The following is a 13787-nucleotide window of genomic DNA, read 5'->3' on the forward strand; positions in this document are numbered from 1 at the left end:
TATGAATTGTGTCAAAATGCTTAAAAATAATAAGACTGTTGGTGACGATATGCTATGTAACGTGTATATCAAATCAACAATTGACTTAATGATGCCGTTATATGTGGAATTATTTAATTATATATTGAATGATGGTCATGTGCCCGAATCTCATGGGAAATGTTTTCCCCTTTTTACGAATAATGGTAGATTGTACAATCCCCATATTTATCGACCTATTACTTTGATAAGTTGCATGGGTAAATTGTTTATAGCTACATGTATAATAAAAGAACGTTTCAATAAATATGCTGAATGTTTAACTCATTCTCGAAAAGCAGGCGTGGTTTCGAAGAAAACCATTCCACAATTGACCATATTTTCTCACTCTATACTGTAATTGAATTATCTAAACATTTTAAAAAACAATAATTTTGCGCCTTTATAGATTTTGAAAAGGCGTTTGATAGTGTATGGCGAATTAGTCTTTGGAATAAACTTTTGATCAATAATATAGATGGCCAATGTTTTCGGATTATCAAAAATATGTACAATGGTATCAAGACCAAAGTAAGTAAAGAGTTATGTATTCTCAAATGTATTTTTGTGTACTTCCGGGTCCGACAAGGCGATAATCTATCTCCGTTTTTATTATCACCTTTTCTTAACGATTTGGAAGATTTTATTAAGTCGCATGATTGTAAAGGTGTGTCTTATATAAGTGAAAAATAAGAACAAGAACTAAATATATACTTGGAATTGTATGTAATGCTGTACGTGGATGACACTATATTACTATCAGAAACTGCTGTTGATTTGTAAATGCAGCTAAAAATTACATTTTTGAAATATTCTCACCTTTGGCATCTGAAAGTAAATACCAGTAAAATCACAGTAAAAACCAATATAATGATTTTTGAAGGAAAAGAAGTCTGATGATTTTAATTTTACATACAGTGAAAATATCCTAATAAAAATAACCAAAGAATTTAAATATTTTGGTGTTTATTTTTTTCAGACTGGATTAGCAAAATTCAATATCAAACAACTATATAAAAGGTGTTAAAGCCATGTATGGTGCTATTACTAAATGTAGAGATCATAATTTGACTATAGATATTTGATAAAGCTGTCAAAGCTTTATATGGATGTGAAGTTTGGAGTCTTTGTAACTACATGTATACACTTATTGAGCTAGTGCACCTAGCATTTTGTAAACATATTCTTAATGTGAAAACGTCTAAACCCAATTTTATGATATATTATGTATATGGACGGTTCCCACATGATATTAATGATAATAGTCAGAATGATTGGATTTTTGGGCTAAATTTACTAAAATAATCAGAACAAGCTAAGCAACAAACTATTAACAATTATGTCATATTATAATTCGTCCTGGTTAAAATATGTGAAAAATATTTGAAGAATGTAGCTTGTTAGATATATCTAAAAGTCAAGATTTTTCAAGTATAAATTGGCTGAAGAGTAGTTACTATATTTTATAAACTTATGACATTTTTTAAGCCAACAGGAGAAATGAAATTTTTACTTTCTCTAAAGGAATCAATTATAGAATCTACAAGACTGCTCTCTGTTTAGAGAATTATTTACTAGAACTCCCTCCCAAACTAGCTAAAGCTTACTGTAAATTTAGAGCAGGTAATGATGGTCTAATATACCACTTTCAAAAAGAATATACACTTTATGTAATTTAAGAGAAATAGGCGACCAATTTCGTTATTCATCTAACTGTGAACAACAACTTATACTCAATAGCAGACGGAAATATATGTCTAGATATTATTATGATAGACCAAAAACATTTCAACTTCATACATTATTCAATTAAGTAACTCAAAATGAATTTACTTCATTGACTAAATTTAAGAATGATATAAACGAGATAATTAATTCACAATACTGATGATGACCATCCTGTTTTACCATGTATCATTGTTATCCATTTGTAAATGTTCATATTCTCTCCACTGTTTATGAGAATAAACAATTGGCATTGCCATTGGCCAGTGCCGGTCAGTATTCTGCTATGAAGAATGATGTTGTCCTATAAATTACCAAATACGTATATAGCTGGGAGTTACACATTACACGACCCTAGATGTACTCATTTTGTATATATCTAGTGCCTCTAATATCATGTATATACAATAGTATATACTAGTAACAATAGTTTTAAATGTGTACCCTATCGGTACTTTCAGCGAAGTCACTATATAAATCAGATTTACAATTGTCTACTTTAACGGAGACAAGGAGGTTTGGAGGACCCTTATACTGATATTAATATCTATCAGACAAACACGCTAGGTTCCCAAGGGCATATAGTTATTTACAAAACAACTTTACTACCTCTCTGGAAGTCCATTTCTAGTAATAAATATTTTAAATAAATACGATAATAAAGATAAGGCACAAAATAAATATGAGTTGCCGCGACACATCTAGTGTGTTTGGGGAACCCCCTACCTAAACAAGGGGTGTCTGTACCATGTCTTGTGCAACCAGTATAGTTTAAAATAATGTGAATAAAATCAAGATAAATATATCATATAAAAATCTCATGTTCACCAGAACTCGTCTACTCGGCTGTTAAGAAAATACCCACTGGCCATACCTATCTGGTGGTTTCCGAACCCTTGTTTATTGTCTCGCCATGGGCGAACGAGGTGGTGCTAATTCCCTTTGTATCGTCAGAGCGAGGGAGCATTTATGCGTCTTTTCTGGTCCGTGTATTTAGCATCCGATAGTCGATGCAGAATCTAAGAGATTGGGGGAAAATGAACTGCTAGATTCTCTTATCACGCCAGCTTCAAGCATTTTCTTTATATGTTGACGAACCTCTTCATGCATACCAGGTGGTATTTTTCGGTATGGTTGTTTGAAGGGCCGTTCGTCCAGAAGTTCAATATTATGTTTGACTAGATTGGTGTTACCCAAGTCAAACTGATTCTTGGAAAATGCATACTCCGGACACAAAACAGTTGCTCCTCGGTGATATTGGTTTTTTCTATGTGTACACCTAGCTCCTCAGGTAGAGATAACTTTTCCTCCCTCACCGTAGGAAGGTCAGAAGTTAAATTATCAACAACTTTTACCTGATTAACTGTATCGATCCTGAGTTCAGCATTATAGATTTAGCCGAGACGTTTTCCGTGACTAGATCAGTTATATCGGGATCTAATCCGCGATCTATACCGTTCATCGAACCACTGTCTATTAAAGCCTTGACCTCCTGACCTTCAACCAATATTTCACTTTCATTGGAGACCCCTAATAATCTATCTAGGATATTATCATCCTGACCTTGGCCTTTTGACAGATGTGAGAGTCCCTGCTCGGCCGGCAACAGAGACTGTAATAATTTTGGGTTACCTTACCTTCCTTATTCTTGTTTTTGGTCTTCCTGTTATCCCGGAACTTATTTTTCCCTTTTCTGACCCTCACCTTTGTGACCTTGACCTGACTTCTGACCAAAATTTTGTTTTTCTCCTGACGAGCTAGAACCAAGTTTGTTCAGAATCTTATCTAACTTACTCTCTATCTGAGATGTAAGTTTCTGTTCTAGGTTATTCAGTTTCTTATCAAATTGTTTCTCCATGTTGTCCGAAGAACAACTTGCTGATCAGATTCTTATTGTTTTGTTTAGGTCCGTTTCTGTATTTGCAGTAGAGATACGAAGTTCTTTCACTACTATTCGGATCTCCCTTAGCAGCTCATTGTAGCTGGTAACTGTATCATATGTATTACAAGTTTGACTTTTAAGCTTGTCGGAACACAAGGAAGTCCAAAATTCCTGTCGCAATAAATCATTTTTTGAAGATTTATGCAAAGGAACCGTTCTCAATGACTGTCTGTAGCATTGATTCAAGTATGCATCCAAATTCCTTCATTTACATGCCGTGCGCAGAAATATCACCAAACGATGAATCAAGATTGTTGAGGATTTTCCTAGGTGTAGCCCTTTCCCCTAGATGAATCAACATCCTCCTAACTGTGCCACAAAGTGACCTTCTTATAGCCTGCACTAAGGTACTCTGCGAGACTTCCGACAAACCGCCACTCAGCGTATTTAACAATCCCTTTTGAAGGGGGTTCCTACCATGAAAATTCGGGTACCTAGGGATAGAGCCAGAGAAACCAGTGGTTCTTATTGCACTATCATGGCGCTACGATTGACTAGTACCCACAAACCTAAATAATAATAATAATAATAATAATAATAATATCTTTTATTTAACCAGGGTAACATATTTAGACAATGTCTAGTTTACAACATGGCCCTGCATCAAATATATTTACACAAGCATGGCATAATTTAAAATAACGATATAATATAACAATGTAATAAATATATAATTATCATCACAGCTTAAATATGATTTATAAATGAACGCTTGTATATCACACAAGTGTTGCTGAAGGACATTATTAAAGCACAAGGAGTCGAATATACATACAATGCTAATATAGCAAAAGGTAAAAATTGACAGAATATACACTAATATAGTGTGAATTAAAATGGTACAATGAAGTAGGTGATCTAAAATTAAATTTAGAAGATTGAATATTACTATACTAAAATATCAGTGTAAGGGATGAATCACAGATATAACTATATATTCTATTAATAATCACAAAAGAAATATTTAGAAATTAAAACTAGACTAGTTGAAGTTATTTATAAAATATTGCAGTATATATATATATATATATAGCTAAGATTTTGAGAAGTAAAGCTGCAGGTATCTAGTTTTAAAAATCCCAATACTAACTGAGTCTCTAATAGTATCATTAGCTTCGTTCCATAAAATTGAACATGTATATACAAATGAACGTTTGAAATAGTTTGTTCTGGCTGTTGGAACATACAATTTGTTTGATATAGAAGATCTAGTGTTTCTGCCATTCACATTTTTTACATAAGAAAACATGTTTGTTAAAATACCTGGTGATTCACAATGTAAAATTTTGTAACACAAAACCATTTTTCTAAAATCGTAAAAGTCTGCAATTGGCATCCATTTTAATTTTTCAAAGAGGGATTTGGAGGGAGTAAGAATATCTCTAACATTTAATAATATCCTGGCTGCTCTTTTCTGTAATTTTAAGACCATATCTATGTACATTTTGTTGCTAGGTTTACTCCAGACAGTTGAACAGTACATAAAATGGGGGAAAACAATACTGTTATATACGTTGGTAATGACATCATCTGACATAAATGACCTTAGTCTTCTCAACACACCTATTTTCTTGGATATTTTCTTTGTCATAAATTTAATATGCTCTTTCCATGAGAGACAACTATCAATAAAAACACCCAGTAACTTTGCACATTGGACAGTTTCAATCGTGAGATCCCCAACTTTCAAAATCAGCTGCCGACATCTTGCGAGTTTTTGAGAGGATCCTATCATCATACATTGGGTTTTTGTTAAATTCAGACTTAATTTATTATCTTTCATCCACTTAATCGTGTTTGAAAGATCTTCTGACATTTTAGCTTCTAGACTTTCTACTGTGTCCCCCCTCACACTCTGCGATGTATCATCTGCGTACATCATTGCTACAGAATGTTTTAAACATTTTGGGTAATCATTAATGTTTAAAATAAACAGTAATGGCCCTAAAATTGAGCCCTGGGGCACACCAATATCAATAGGGAGAAAATCTGAAAGTACACCGGAGAAACTCACAGCTTGTGTCCTTCCAGTGAGGTACGACCTAAAGAAATTTAAGGCTGAAGGTGATACACCATATGCCTTGAGTTTATGTAAAAGAACACTATGATTAACTGTATCAAAGGCCTTGCGAAGGTCGATAAAAACTACACCAGTAAGATACCCTTCGTCAATATTTCTCAACCATTTATCTACCACACTAACCAGAGCGGTCTCTGTAGAATGGTTTGGTCGAAAACCAAATTGGCTTTCACTTAAAAGTTTATTTGTAGTTAAGAAATTGTAAAAAGTATTATGTACATGCCTTTCTAATATTTTACTTAGACCTGCCAGTACAGAGACTGGTCTATAATTGTTCACAGAGGTGGGGTCACCTGCTTTAAAAATCGGAGTGACCTTTGCTCTTTTCCACTCTGAGGGAAATACACCTTTAGATATTGACATATTAAATAAAAAGGTAAGAGGAGATACAATAGCTTCTCCTGCACATTTCAAAAGTTTAACAGATATGCCATCTACCCCCGTGGCTTTGCCATCGGGCATGTGTTTAATTTGATTACGTACAAAATCTGCCGTAATACTTGGAATGATATATGGTATCTCAGTATCAAAGCTCTCAATGTCCGGAAGGCGGTTGTCAAAATGTTTACCTATATCGGTACCAAAGCTATTGGCTACATCAACTTTATTATCAATTAGAGTTCCATTAACATTGAGATTTACTGAAGTGTTAGATTTTTTACTGGGAAGAAATTCTTTAATTTTTTTCCAAACTTCCTTTGAATTTTGAGAGCATTGCATAAGAGCCTCGTCTAAATAATTTCGTTTAGCTTGTCTAATCTTTAAAAGTACTCGGTTTCTACCTGCTCTGAACAGTGCCCAATCAGAGTCTGACTTAGTTTTTCTAGCTTTGTCATGCAAATAGTCACGATTGTGCATCTCATTAATTATATCGTCATTAATCCATTTTTCAGAATGTGCCTTGACCCGTTTTTCATGAAACGGTGCGTGCTTGTCAATGACACTCATAAAAAGGTCCTTAAAAGAAGCCCAAACATCATCAACATCGTCGAAAACTTCAATTGAGCTCCATGGAACCTGCTGCATATCAGCAGCTAGGTTTTCGAGGTTAACATCCTTGAATTTTCTGTATTTAATAGTCGTGTGAGCCTTGGGAGCAAATCCTCTGATTTTTCTAATAGTATAAACCAGATGATGGTCACTGATTCCAAGGGGAATAACTCCAGACTCTACACATCCAAATGAATCAGCTGTGTATATGTGATCTATAAGAGTTTTTGAATCCTTACATTCCCTTGTAGGAACAGTAATTTGCTGATTTAAGTTGTAAAGCAACATAAGATCTTTCAGCCTGGGAGATTTCTGCTGATCAATGTTAAAATCTCCTAAAACAATAATGTTTTTATTTTCGGTTGATAGTCTGTCAATAACTGAATCAAAATGATCAAACCAGTCTACTCGTTCATTTGGTGGTCTGTAGACATTTACACATATAATTGGTGATGAATTTTTCTGTTGAATTTTTATAGAAAGCAGTTCTAAGGTTCCAGTAAGGTCAACACTATCCTCACTTGCAGAAATGTTGTCACGAATGTATGTGGCAACGCCACCACCATGCCTATTTCTATCCTTGCGAAATAAGTTATATCCTTTGATCAATATGTCAGAATCGTCTATGGTGTTGTCAAGATGACTTTCTGACACAGTAAATATATCAAAGGTATGGTTCCTAAGTAAAATCCTAAGGTGGTCAACTTTGTTAAGGAGACCCCTTACATTAAGATGCCCAAATGTCAAGCCCTTGGGGAGATCTTGGATAAAAGTATCTGATGCCTGGTAAAAGTCATAAAATGTGGAAAAATGATCCACACAGCCATCACAAATCCATTCCAGGTTTACCTGTGGTTGATTTGTAGTCACACAGGCAGAATGAAACAATGCTGGACAACTGACACAGGTAACAGAGTCCAGTTGATATACAGGTAGAGTACATTGAACACAGTTCATTCCCGTACCAACAGGTAAGTATGTTCCAGGTGTGACACTAGTACTGCCAGGTAGGGGATTACTGCCTTGGTGAATGGGCCCAGGGTTAAGCTCCACGTCATTAGAAAGAATGAGACACAGGTGTAAAAATAGGTAAAAACTGCTCATTCCCCTTGTTTTCTGTGACTTCTTACTAGTATGTATAACTCCATGTAAAAATGTTCTTGCTAAAATTTCTCTTCCAAAGCATAAAATTTTTAAATTTAACACCGGCCAGGTGTTTTCCATGTTGGAATCCATTTGTTCACTAGGTTTTAGGAGATAGAGTCTACTGCTAACTTGGTAAAATAAAGCAAATAGCAGGAGAATAAATGAAACACCTCCACCCCCGGCGGCCATCTATGATACAATGACTTCGGTATGTTACCAGAAGGAAGTTTAGGTGTACGGAAGTTATCCTGTATTTACCCAGTTTAGGTGTACGGAAATTATCCTGTATTTACCCAGTTTACATAATGCTTCAAGAAACTCCTCCTCAGACAAAAAAATCAACAGAGTCTGTCTCCTCCTTAACGTCCTTAGATATTGCTCCCTCTTTTGCCATATCATTAATAAATTCTATTACAATAAGATGGAAAAACAATATCACTAATATGGTACTGCGACTGTCCAAGTGTAAATAGTAAATACAAGTAAATTGGAATTATTTCCAATACAAAAATAAAATAAGTGTGTAACAAGTTCACTGTGGTGGGGAGCCCCCACCGAACAGTGTAAAATAACTCCACACACTGACAGGTAAACAGATTATACACAATCAATAAACATTTCGGTGACAAGTCGATTCATCCAAACTCTAGCTAATGGTGGTTTCGGATTATACCATCCTTATACATAGAAAAGTTAACTCTAGGTTTACAACCTGTCCTTTAATACAGGAGCAAATCACACCAAAAATTAAGAGAGTGCACACCAGATCTCAAATTGGTTTCTCTGATGTATTGGTTGAGAATTTCAATTCTGTTCTCAAGTACTGTATCCTGTTGCACAAAGGACCCTGGATTTACATGGCCTTTACATCCGTTCCGAATTCTATTGAATAAGGAGGAATTTCTAAGAAAACTAGCTATACATATATATAAAATGTATAAATATTTCTCTCGGTACAACTACGAAATTCAAATTTATATCTTCGGATCACCAACATATAGTGTATATGATACAATGTGCTAATAAATAGATATGTATGCCCCTCCACATATATCAAGAATAACTCCGACAAGTATATGAAATTGAAATGGCTACCCACCAGGGTGACATTTAAATTTATTACTGAGAAAGCCACCTAGTGGCTTCTAACATGAAATATTTTTTTTATGATTGCAAAGTAGTTGCACCCATACAATAATGGCAACTACAATCAATATCAAAATATAGATAAAAACATACAAGAACCTATGCTAGCCTTAGTGGGGTTGACATAAAAACCGCCGCCATGCTAGCCTTAGTAGGGTTGAAAACCGCCACAAAACATGACATAAAGATCCAGTCCTGGGCTAAAAACCAGAGATAAAAAGACGATATAAAAAAACTCTGGAAAACCGTGGACTGAACTGAAAGTAGAGTGTACATTTGAACAAATTGAATTAACTTGTACATAAACATTAAACAACATTAAAGGAATAACAGTCCTGTACCAATATGGCACCCGCTACACGAATATAATCAACACATAATAAAATACAACATTTTCATCATATCAATTATCAATGTGACAATCTAGTACCACTTATTTATTGCAACCCCAAACAAGGGAAGGATGAGGGTGGGTTTGAAAAACCTTTGCCAGTATGTATGTGCGATCTAATAAATCCAATATGGCTGCTGAAGGGAGAAAAGGGATGCGTCCCCTCAGGCCAATTCAACCAATCAGAAGCCAGATATTGAATTTCGTCATCAGCAGCCAATGAAAAATTAATAACTACCAGTATTAAGGATACATGTTCCCATAAATATTAGCCTAGAAATATTGGCATAATTAAAGAGTCACGTACCATTAAATTATACAAAATAAAGACACGAAAAAGAATTAAAGGCAATACTATAAAAAGATCTTGATATGAGTTACGAGCATAAAATAAGCTAATTGCTTAGCTAGCATTTATGCCCCTCCACATATATCAAGAATAACTCCGACAAGTATATGAAATTGAAATGGCCACCGACCAGGGTGGCATTTAAATTTATTACTGAGAAAGCCACCTATTGGCTTAGCATCACAAATGACGAAGGAAGACAACTTTTTGACTCGTGCCCTGACCGGGCTTAGAACTCACGATCTACGGCATCCAATCGCCTAGCCAGAAATATCTAAACATTTATTATACCTTTACGTTTTTTTCTCTATATAAAAGTAATGTGATAATTTGACTATCAACCTCGAGAGGATTGCGCAGTTCGAAAAAAACTGCCACACGGCGAACTGTCACACCCCTGCTGTAACGTCGTCAGAACGTTTGAAAGACACAACGATATGCAAGCGCTGAATTGACACAGATTGTTTGTTGTTACAGACGGTAGCCTAACATTTTGTTTTCTCTCACGAAACTGTCAATCATGAATCAACACACGCGTTTTCAAAACGCCAAAGACGTAGAGATCGAGTCATTATTATCGGACATAGATAGCCAAAACACTAAAAGGACCACACAAACGTCTGTCAAGTTAATGGAGGACTACATAGCAGATTCTCATACCAACACAAACATCTATATAGAGAAAATTCGGGCAATAGTAATCTTGTCAGCCCCTCATCAACAACGGTTGTCCTCGGGCTAAAGCCCTCGTGTAACAGTTGTTGCTTCGGGGCTGACAAAATTACTATCGCCCTCATACCCATTTGATAACTGTATAATATATAGAATACCAGTCCTGTACATAGGAAAAGAATAACAGTCCTGTACATAAGAAAAGAATAACAGTCCTGTACATAAGAAAAGAATAACAGTCCTGTACATAAGAAAGAATAACAGTCATGTACATAAGAAAGAATAACAGTCCTGTACATAAGAAAGAATAGCAGTCCTGTACGTTAGAAAAGAATAACAGTCCTGTACATAAGAAAGAATAACAGTCCTGTAAATAAGAAAGAATAACAGTCCTGTACATCAGAAAGGAATAACAGTCTTGTACGTTAGAAAATAATAACAGTCCTGTACATAAGAAAAGAATAACAGTCCTGTACATAAGAAAGAATAACAGTCCTGTACATAAGAAAGAATAACAGTCCTGTACAAAGGGAAAGAATAACAGTCCTGTACATAAGAAAAGAATAACAGTCCTGTACGTTAGAAAAGAATAACAGCCCTGTACATAAGAAAGAATAACAGTCCTGTACATAAGAAAGAATAACAGTCCTGTACATAGGGAAAGAATAACAGTCCTGTACATAAGAAAAGAATAACAGTCCTGTACATAAGAAAAGAATAACAGTCCTGTACATAAGAAAAGAATAACAGTCCTGTAAATGAAAAAGAATAACAGTCCTGTACATAAGAAAAGAATAGAAGTCTTGTACGTTAGAAAAGAATAACAGTCCTGTACGTTAGAAAAGAATAACAGTCCATTAAATAAGAAAAGAATAACAGTCCTGTACGTTAGAAAAGAATAACAGTCCGGTAATAAGAAAAGAATAACAGTCCTGTACATCAGAAAAGAATAACAGTCCTGTACATAAGAAAGAATAACAGTCCTGTACATCAGAAAGGAATAACAGTCTTGTACGTTAGAAAAGAATAACAGTCCTGTACGTTAGAAAAGAATAACAGTCCTGTACATAAGAAAGAATAACAGTCCTGTACATAAGAAAGAATAACAGGCCTGTACATAAGAAAAGAATAACAGTCTTGTCGATAAGAAAAGAATAACAGTCCTGTACATAAGAAAAGAATAACAGTCCGGTAATAAGAAAAGAATAACAGTCCTGTACGTTAGAAAAGAATAACAGTCCTGTACGTTAGAAAAGAATAACAGTCCTGTCCATAAGAAAAGAATAACAGTCCTGTCCATAAGAAAAGAATAACAGTCCTGTCCATAAGAAAAGAATAACAGTCCTGTACATAAGAAAAGAATAACAGTCCTGTACATCAGAAAAGAATAACAGTCCTGTACATAAGAAAGAATAACAGTCCTGTACATCAGAAAGGAATAACAGTCTTGTACGTTAGAAAAGAATAACAGTCCTGTACGTTAGAAAAGAATAACAGTCCTGTACATAAGAAAGAATAACAGTCCTGTACATAAGAAAGAATAACAGGCCTGTACATAAGAAAAGAATAACAGTCTTGTCGATAAGAAAAGAATAACAGTCCTGTACATAAGAAAAGAATAACAGTCCGGTAATAAGAAAAGAATAACAGTCCTGTACGTTAGAAAAGAATAACAGTCCTGTACGTTAGAAAAGAATAACAGTCCTGTCCATAAGAAAAGAATAACAGTCCTGTCCATAAGAAAAGAATAACAGTCCTGTCCATAAGAAAAGAATAACAGTCCTGTACATAAGAAAAGAATAACAGTCCTGTACATAAGAAAGAATAACAGTCCTGTACATAAGAAAAGAATAGCAGTCCTGTACATAAGAAAGAATAACCGTCCTGTAAATAAAAAAGAATAACAATCCTGTACATAAGAAAAGAATAACAGTCCTGTACGTTAGAAAAGAATAACAGTCCGGTACGTTAGAAAAGAATAACAGTCCTGTACATCAGAAAAGAATAACAGTCCTGTACATAAGAAAGGAATAACAGTCCTGTACATCAGAAAAAAATAACAGTCCTGTACGTTAGAAAAGAATAACTGTCCTGTACATAAGAAAAGAATAACAGTCCTGTACATAAGAAAAGAATAACAGTCCTGTACATAAGAAAAGAATAACAGTCCTGTACATAAGAAAGGATAACAGTCCTGTACGTTAGAAAAGAATAACAGATCTGTACGTTAGAAAAGAATAACCGTCCTGTACATAAGAACAGAATAACAGTCCTGTACATAAGAAAAGAATAACAGTCCTGTACATAAGAAAGGAATAACAGTCCAGTACGATAGAAAAGAATAACAGTCTTGTACATAAGAAAAGAATAACAGTCTTGTACGTTAGAAAGAATAACAGTCCTGTACATAAGAAAAGAATAACAGTCTTGTCGATAAGAAAAGAATAACAGCCCTGTACATAAGAAAAGAATAACAGTCCTGTACATAGGAAAAGAATAACAGTCCTGTACATAAGAAAAGAATAACTGTCCTGTACATAAGAAAAGAATAACCGTCCTGTACATAAGAAAAGAATAACAGTCCTGTACATAAGAAAGGAATAACAGTCCAGTACGATAGAAAAGAATAACAGTCCTGTACATAAGAAAAGAATAACAGTCTTGTACGTTAGAAAGAATAACAGTCCTGTACATAAGAAAAGAATAACAGTCTTGTCGATAAGAAAAGAATAACCGTCCTGTAAATAAGAAAAGAATAACAGCCCTGTACATAAGAAAAGAATAACAGCCCTGTACATAAAAAAAGAATAACAGTCCTGTACATAGGAAAAGAATAACCGTCCTGTAAATAAGAAAAGAATAACAGTCCGGTAAATAAGAAAAGAATAACAGTCCTGTACATCAGAACAAAATAATAGTCCTGTACTTTAAACAAGAATAATATACCTGTACGTTAGAAAAGAATAATATACCTGTACGTTAGAAAAGAATAATATACATGTACGTTAGAAAAGAATAACATACCTGTACTTTAAACAAGAATAATATACCTCTACTTTAGAAAAGAATAGTAGTCCTGTACGTTAGAAACAAAATAACAGCCTTGTACATTGGAAAAAAATAGCAGTCCCGTATGTTAGAAAAGAATAGTGCACGCGGTACTATGTTGATATTTAGAACCACAGATGTGTTTTTCTGATGCAGAAGTGTGAATAGTATTTGTAGAAATGTTGTGGCTCTGACGAGGACGAGTAAAATTAGTAGACGGGTCATTTCGTCCTCGATTCGCAGCAACTTATTCTGGTTTTTGATTTCTTTCCGCCCAAGG

Source organism: Pecten maximus, chromosome 1 (genome assembly GCF_902652985.1).
Source record: "Pecten maximus chromosome 1, xPecMax1.1, whole genome shotgun sequence".
Taxonomy (NCBI): domain Eukaryota; kingdom Metazoa; phylum Mollusca; class Bivalvia; order Pectinida; family Pectinidae; genus Pecten; species Pecten maximus.